The sequence below is a fragment of the Neodiprion virginianus genome, chromosome 4 (genome assembly GCF_021901495.1).
Source record: "Neodiprion virginianus isolate iyNeoVirg1 chromosome 4, iyNeoVirg1.1, whole genome shotgun sequence".
Lineage (NCBI taxonomy): Eukaryota > Metazoa > Arthropoda > Insecta > Hymenoptera > Diprionidae > Neodiprion > Neodiprion virginianus.
In genome coordinates this window covers 25,731,770-25,738,368 of record NC_060880.1, presented here as the reverse complement: position 1 = coordinate 25,738,368, position 6,599 = coordinate 25,731,770, and the positions used below count along the sequence as shown (strand labels likewise).

The 6,599-nt window shown below is 37.4% G+C and overlaps 2 non-coding genes across 2 annotated transcripts; both read left to right on the top strand.

Moving 5' to 3' along the window:
• The first annotated feature begins 5,169 nt into the window (after positions 1-5,169).
• Positions 5,170-5,251, top strand: Trnas-gcu (transfer RNA serine (anticodon GCU)). Its single transcript has one exon. It is a non-coding gene; the product is annotated as a tRNA-Ser (tRNA).
• Positions 5,252-5,943: 692 nt separating this feature from the next.
• Positions 5,944-6,025, top strand: Trnas-gcu (transfer RNA serine (anticodon GCU)). The gene has a single exon. It is a non-coding gene; the product is annotated as a tRNA-Ser (tRNA).
• Positions 6,026-6,599: the final 574 nt, after the last annotated feature.

The window sequence follows — 6,599 nt, the reverse complement described above, 5'->3', positions numbered from 1 at the left end:
ATAAAACGACCGTTGAAGTATCTCAGCTTTCTGAAGAGGACAGCTCCAGCAAGAATGAAAATGCAGGAAAACAGAAGAAACAGCGAAGGTCCCGGCATCGCGTTTCTGGTAGAATTGCAGAATTTAATCTCGAAGTCTCCGAAGTGGAAGCTCTGGCTTATACGGCTTATATGGCGCAAGCCATCCGCTACGCCATTGTACCAGTGAAGAAATAATCCCGTGATTACGACCCTCGTGAAACAGTGGCGTCAACAACCGAATCGATTTCTGATAACCAATTTTTCACGCAACAAACGGTTCGCCTCTGCGGAATGATCGAAGGCCGATTGCTTTTTGAACAGCCTTTTAAAGTCTCATTGCACACTGAAACATCGAGAGAAATTTCTGGTTACAGTTACCCTAGAGTTCTTAAATATTTTCATTTTTTACGTTCACCGAATAATAAGGTTCGATATAAAAAATGAAAATCAATTTTATAGCTGCAACCGTAAAATCTATCATGTGTCACTGTTCTTTTTGGTCACGCAAACTCGTTTTATACTTTCTCGGATAAGCTATTCCGACAATTTAATTTTGATTCGACAAGAAATTCGTGCTACGGCTTCGTTAAATTGAAATAATGTCATCAATCAACCAAAAAGTTTAATCTTTCATCAACCAGAAAATGTAGCGTTGACAATCCATCATCGCACCAAATTCTAACAACATTTAAATCGCTATTGTATCGACACGCATTTTGCCACAATTTTCGGGTGACTATGAGAAATTGAATTTTTCTCAGTGGCCGAAGTCACTTCACTTCGCTATTGCTTTCACATCGCGAACTGTTCGTACCTAGTCGAGCAAACGTAGCGCGCAAAGTTCCACGACTATGCGCCACCGTTTATCGTCGAAAATTGGTAGACAGTAGACCTAAATTCGATTAAGCCAAGCTATGCCTGCGGCGACTGAAGCATCGGGCTCAAATAATTACTCAGGTACCCGCTATCTCATCAACGTCGAATTTACCCCGAACAATGAGGACCTTTCAAGGGTCGAGCTACTATTTGGAAACTCCATTTCCAGACCCGTACGAACCGGAGGATTTTCCGCCCAATCCCATTTTAGTCTTCTTGCTAGGATTTCTGGATCTTTGCGCTGTGCGTCCGATTCGTTTTTTGGTCTTTCCATGACTGTCCTCGATGTAACGTAATGGATGGTCACAGATGAAAATTGCGTTTGGCAAACCGACACTGAGTGGATTATATGTATATCGGGACGGCTCATTTTTTTACTTTTTTTTTCTTAAGGTGCTACTAGAAAAATTTGCGAAAAATGTTGAAAAACGATGTCGTAAAACCTGGAGGAGGTAGGAAAATATTTATAGGTCGCTACCAATTTTGAAATATTATTTTATTTATTTTTATGTGTACACCTTACGGACTTGTATTATATATACATACGTATATTAGTTAATTTTTTTCGTATCATGGACCGATTAATCACTGTTCATCAAAATCAGTAATGAAAACGAAATAGGGACATTAAGGTGATGTGATACTCCGCTTTCGGTAAGAAAAACTGTTGTCCAAATTTCTTCGAGACGATTAATCTTTCATATGAAAGACGTGAACAGCCAACTGCGGAATTGTTAGGCGCAGTTTGATGTTGCTTGGTGGATGATTAATCGGACCTCGATACGAAAAAAATAAACAAATATATGTATGTAAGTCTGTAAGGTGTACATATAAAAATATGTAAAAAATATTTCAATAATTGGTAGTGATCTATAAATATTTTTCTACCTCCTCCAGGTTTTAGGATAATTTGTTTTTTTCAACATTAGTCACAAACTTTTGATCAGCACTTTAAAAAAAAAAGTTTCGAAATGAGCCACTCTAATGTATATCTATCATTCACACTTGCGCAATAGGAAGTCATCATAGCTTGGCTAAAGCCATCGTCTCGGAATCTTAAGTATCATATAAGTTTGTTCAAGATCTAATGATGAGAAGTTGATGTAGCAGTGCACTTAATCGATATTCGAACGCGAAACTAATGAAGAACAATTAGCGTCAATCCAAGTCATTTGGCTGTCGGTTTCTCTTGCTGTGAATTTTTATCGTGCGGTATAAAACTGATCCGGTCCATTTTGCATGCCGTTGAAACGCGTTATGCAACCCAAGACGAATCTGCTGCTGCTGTTTTTCTTTCATCAACTAGGCCAACGAGAGCTTATTACACTTTTCCCACTTCTGTAAATACTGTCAGATGTCAAGGCTTTATTTTTAACCTGTGCGTAAGTATCGTGTAACGAAGTGACGCAATGAACCTTCCGAAAGAGTCGTAGATGTTTCTTGTTTGTACTCTAAAACAGCAGTGTCAACTTTTATCTTTTCCCCCGGTGTTAAAACGTCGATTTTACAAGTTGAACAACCAATACAGTTGGTGCCAAAATCTCAATCGGATATAAAGCTTGTGGGTTTCACCCTTTCGCAAATAAGAAATTCCAAAACTCCGAATCTTGGAAGGCCGCGGATCATCAACGACTTCCTACAATAATTCATTGATTCTAAAGCGACTGAAGTTTCCTGAGCAACAATTTCACAAAGACGGACAAGCTGACAAAGCAAAAAATTACGAAATCCACTGACGCAACTGGTCAGGCAACGAGACATGTCATTCGACGAAAATGAGGAGCAGACAGCCCGTTGATCCCTGATTCAAAGTCGGGTCCATACGACGATGAGATCGATGGTATTCGGGGCACGCGTTGCACCGAAGAGCGGCAAAAAGGAAAAGGACGAGACAGTTGAAGAGCTTGTAACGCTGACGCTTCAGTTTCCTGACCTCCTGAAGAACCTGAAATGACAGGTGTGAACGTATCCACCGGCAGACGTGATTTCCAGAACTGTAGCGTAAGCAGTATTATGTTGAATTCGCCAAATATGAGGAGAGAAATGTCGTTTGAAACCAAAAAAAAAAATGATCGGAACAACAATTTAGGTTATCGGTGGACAGACCATTTGGCGTAACGTTTGATTTCCTGCTTTGCCTATTTATTTGATTTCATCTCGTAGATTTCAGAACAACCTAAAATCGTTACAGTTTGTACGCACGTTAAACAATTTACGTTATGGGAATACTAATTGCCTAATCGAAAACCAGATCTATGAAAAAAAAATTTTATATCCAATAGCTAGCTCTAACCATCAGCGAGGAATTTAAATGAGTTTCGTGAGATAATAAACGCATTATGTTATGAAAAAATTATACTCTCGGCATGTTAATTATACTTTATTAAATTTGTAGTATGCAAAACTATAAAGAGAGCGAGTAAGTGCCGCCACATACTTTATCAGATAACAGTGAAATTTGCATGAGAAATCTAGAAAGATTGGGGAAAAAGGTATTGCAAATATCGTCGTGTTTACACAGCTGTTTCAGCCTCGTTAGCATCCTTGACATGTGTATAACGTTTGATGCCAGTGATTGAGAACGAGTTTTTTAACCTACACATGCACACTGCACGTTACAACTGCAGTGTTTATACATGCGGACATGCACTACACTCGAGTACCATTGCCGCTACTTAAGCTTATCGCTATGCAAACATATGTTCTTATCAAGGGCGTAACAGAAAAATCACCAGCTTTTGCAACCGCGTTTCAACTAATCTATACTGTACATTCTAGTTTGTGTACGATTGTCGCTAGTTGAGCGGTGAACCGTTGAATTAAACAAATTTCCAAGTAGTATAAACAACAATTTAGATATTACTGCAGGGACTGGCAATGAATATGCGTAAAATGACTGAAAAATTCGCACATTGAGCATTCATCAAATTAATGTATTCTTCAGCTACAACATTTTTTACGTCAGCAAAAAAATAAAAAGTATTGGAATTATAAAAATTTTGGATATCAGTGTTATATTTCGAATCACTTCGAAATAATGAAAAATCTACTAGATTCGTTCGATTTTTTACTCTACGATGATTCCTTTTATTCAGAAGATTATTCCATTCAATGTGACTGAAATACTTTTTTTTTGTCTTGTTGGCACTGTTGAATATAATTTGACGACACTGCGCCGATATACGTAGCTTATAACCAGCAAATGGCAATATTGAATTGGCCATTTAAACAATACAAAATTTCACATAATACCACAACGCGGTTGTTCTATTTGATGATTGAAAAATACACTCGATGAAAAATGACCCACCAATTTTTTACGGTTTTCAAGCTTGGGTGAGAACCCACAAAATTGAAGATGCGTAGAGTTCACAGGCCAGTCTCATATATTTTGAAATAGAAAAATCATAGCAGTGGTTTTAGAACTAGGTCTGAAATAAACCAGCTTTAATTTTATTGAAAACAACTTTAACTGATATAGCCTGTAATTTTGTTCGACTGAAATGTCATTACAAGTGTGCCTGTCAGCATCAGTATTGATATTTCTTGAACAAATGGAATGTTAGACTGTTTCATTTATCAATTGCATCTTTGTAGATTCAAGTGGCCATGTCTGAGTAGATATACCTGAATATAAAAATGCAATTATGGAGCCTTACAACACGTATTATAAATTATAATGTGATTTAAATTCTGAATGATTTACATCACGAAATTTTCGTACAGAATGTCGCAAGGTCGTGTTAGATTGATATTTGGAAACTCTATGTACCGAGGTCTGAATAGCTATTTCTTCGCTGCGAGCCGCTAACATATTCTCAAGAATAAAAGACTGAAAAGCCATTCCACACGCAATGATGTCGTTAGGATACCAATTCTTCAGTTATGACATGCAATTTTACCGAATTACTACCGGTTCCTGCTACTAATCATATCGGCCTTACAGCCATCATAACACAATCGCCTTAGAAATCACTGCAATATTTACTGCCAGAGCCATTGATGTATGAATGTATACGTTGAATCACTGAAATGGATTATAAACAAAAGGAAAACAAAAGGAAATGGCGGATCCGATATTTTTTATGCATGATCGACGAGTCGACGAAGTGAAAAACGACGGCGATGTTGAATTCTCATTTCCAAATATTTACCCGGCGGGCAAACACGGTTTAATGTTGATATTATGAGTAATCGATGTTTTTGAGCTAAAGGTGATAAAGAGAGTGAATCGAAAGTACGGCGGCCATTTTGAGATGTCATTGGATAAGAAGACGAGGTGGCCGAGAGGTTAAGGCGTTGGACTGCTAATCCAATGTGCTCTGCACGCATGGGTTCGAATCCCATCCTCGTCGAATTCTTTTTTGTTGCTTTATCATTCTCCCAAATTGAAAATACATCATGTCATGGGGCGGGGTTGAAGTTTCGAAGACCCCTGATTTCGAATTATTTATTGGTCAAACTTGACGTAAAGAAATCAAATTTTTACGCAACAAGAAAGTTTCGAATAGTCGGAAACGCGACGGCTCAAAGTTCCGAAAATTCAAGTTACGATGGAGGGAAGTTCCGAAAACTAAACTTTCGGTAGAGCAAAATTCCGAAAAACACAGTTTCGATAGAGTAAAATTCGGAATATCAAAATATACTCACACAGTGAAGTTCACTCAACGAATGGGCGTAAAAAATCAGAAAAACCGAAAATCGGTATGGCCAGGATTCCGAACGTAAAAATATCAAAAATTCAAAATAAACAAAGATCAAAGTAGTGAAATTTCACCAAGCTAGAAATTTGAAGAACTGAAAATTTTCGACCATTCAGAATTTCGATGTTTAAAATTTTTTAATTGTCTCACTTTCTCACTTTCGGAACTTGACTTGTTATGCCCTTTCGTCATTTTGTCCTTTCGGAACTTATCGAATTCGGATTTCCAACCGCGCTCCCATATCACGCTCTTACATTTTCAATTATCATTTCATTTGCTGATTGATGTGTAATAAAAATGAATCTAAAGTACGGCGGCCATTTTGAGGTATCATTGTTCGAGAAGACGAGGTGGCCGAGAGGTTAAGGCGTTGGACTGCTAATCCAATGTGCTCTGCACGCGTGGGTTCGAATCCCATCCTCGTCGAATTTGGCTCTTGTCTTTTTTGTCATTCTTCCGAATTAGAAAATGCGTCGTACCATACTTTAACAATTTTAACCTCATTTCATTGGCTGATTAGTTTTACCATTACATCATTTGTTTACATTGCAACGATCTGCAAGTCACGGACCTCAACGTGTCAAGCAGTCGTCTCGTTCTCGAAAATTTCATCGATTTTTCCATATCCTTTTTATTAAATCTGTTTACGGATATATCAATTGTACAGTCTAAATATCGAAAGTTTCCAATTAAAAACAGTGGTCAATTGAAGGTTCAGAAGCTATCACTAATTGTAAAGACAATGAAGTTCAATTTAACTGAAACTGTGTCTTCTCAGTGAGGAAACAAATGTGTTGGCATTAAAAAATCTCCATTATCAATAATTTTGAAGTAATTAGATTATCGTGCAATTTTTGAATGAATCTGGAATGGATTCTCTATAAACTCTCTAATCGGAAGATGAATTTTTCCAAAAATTTTTAGTTCATCAGGGGTTGTAATTGATAAATTTATCCCTCGTTCGAAAAAATTTTAACATTGTGAAAATTTAGTGCAAGGA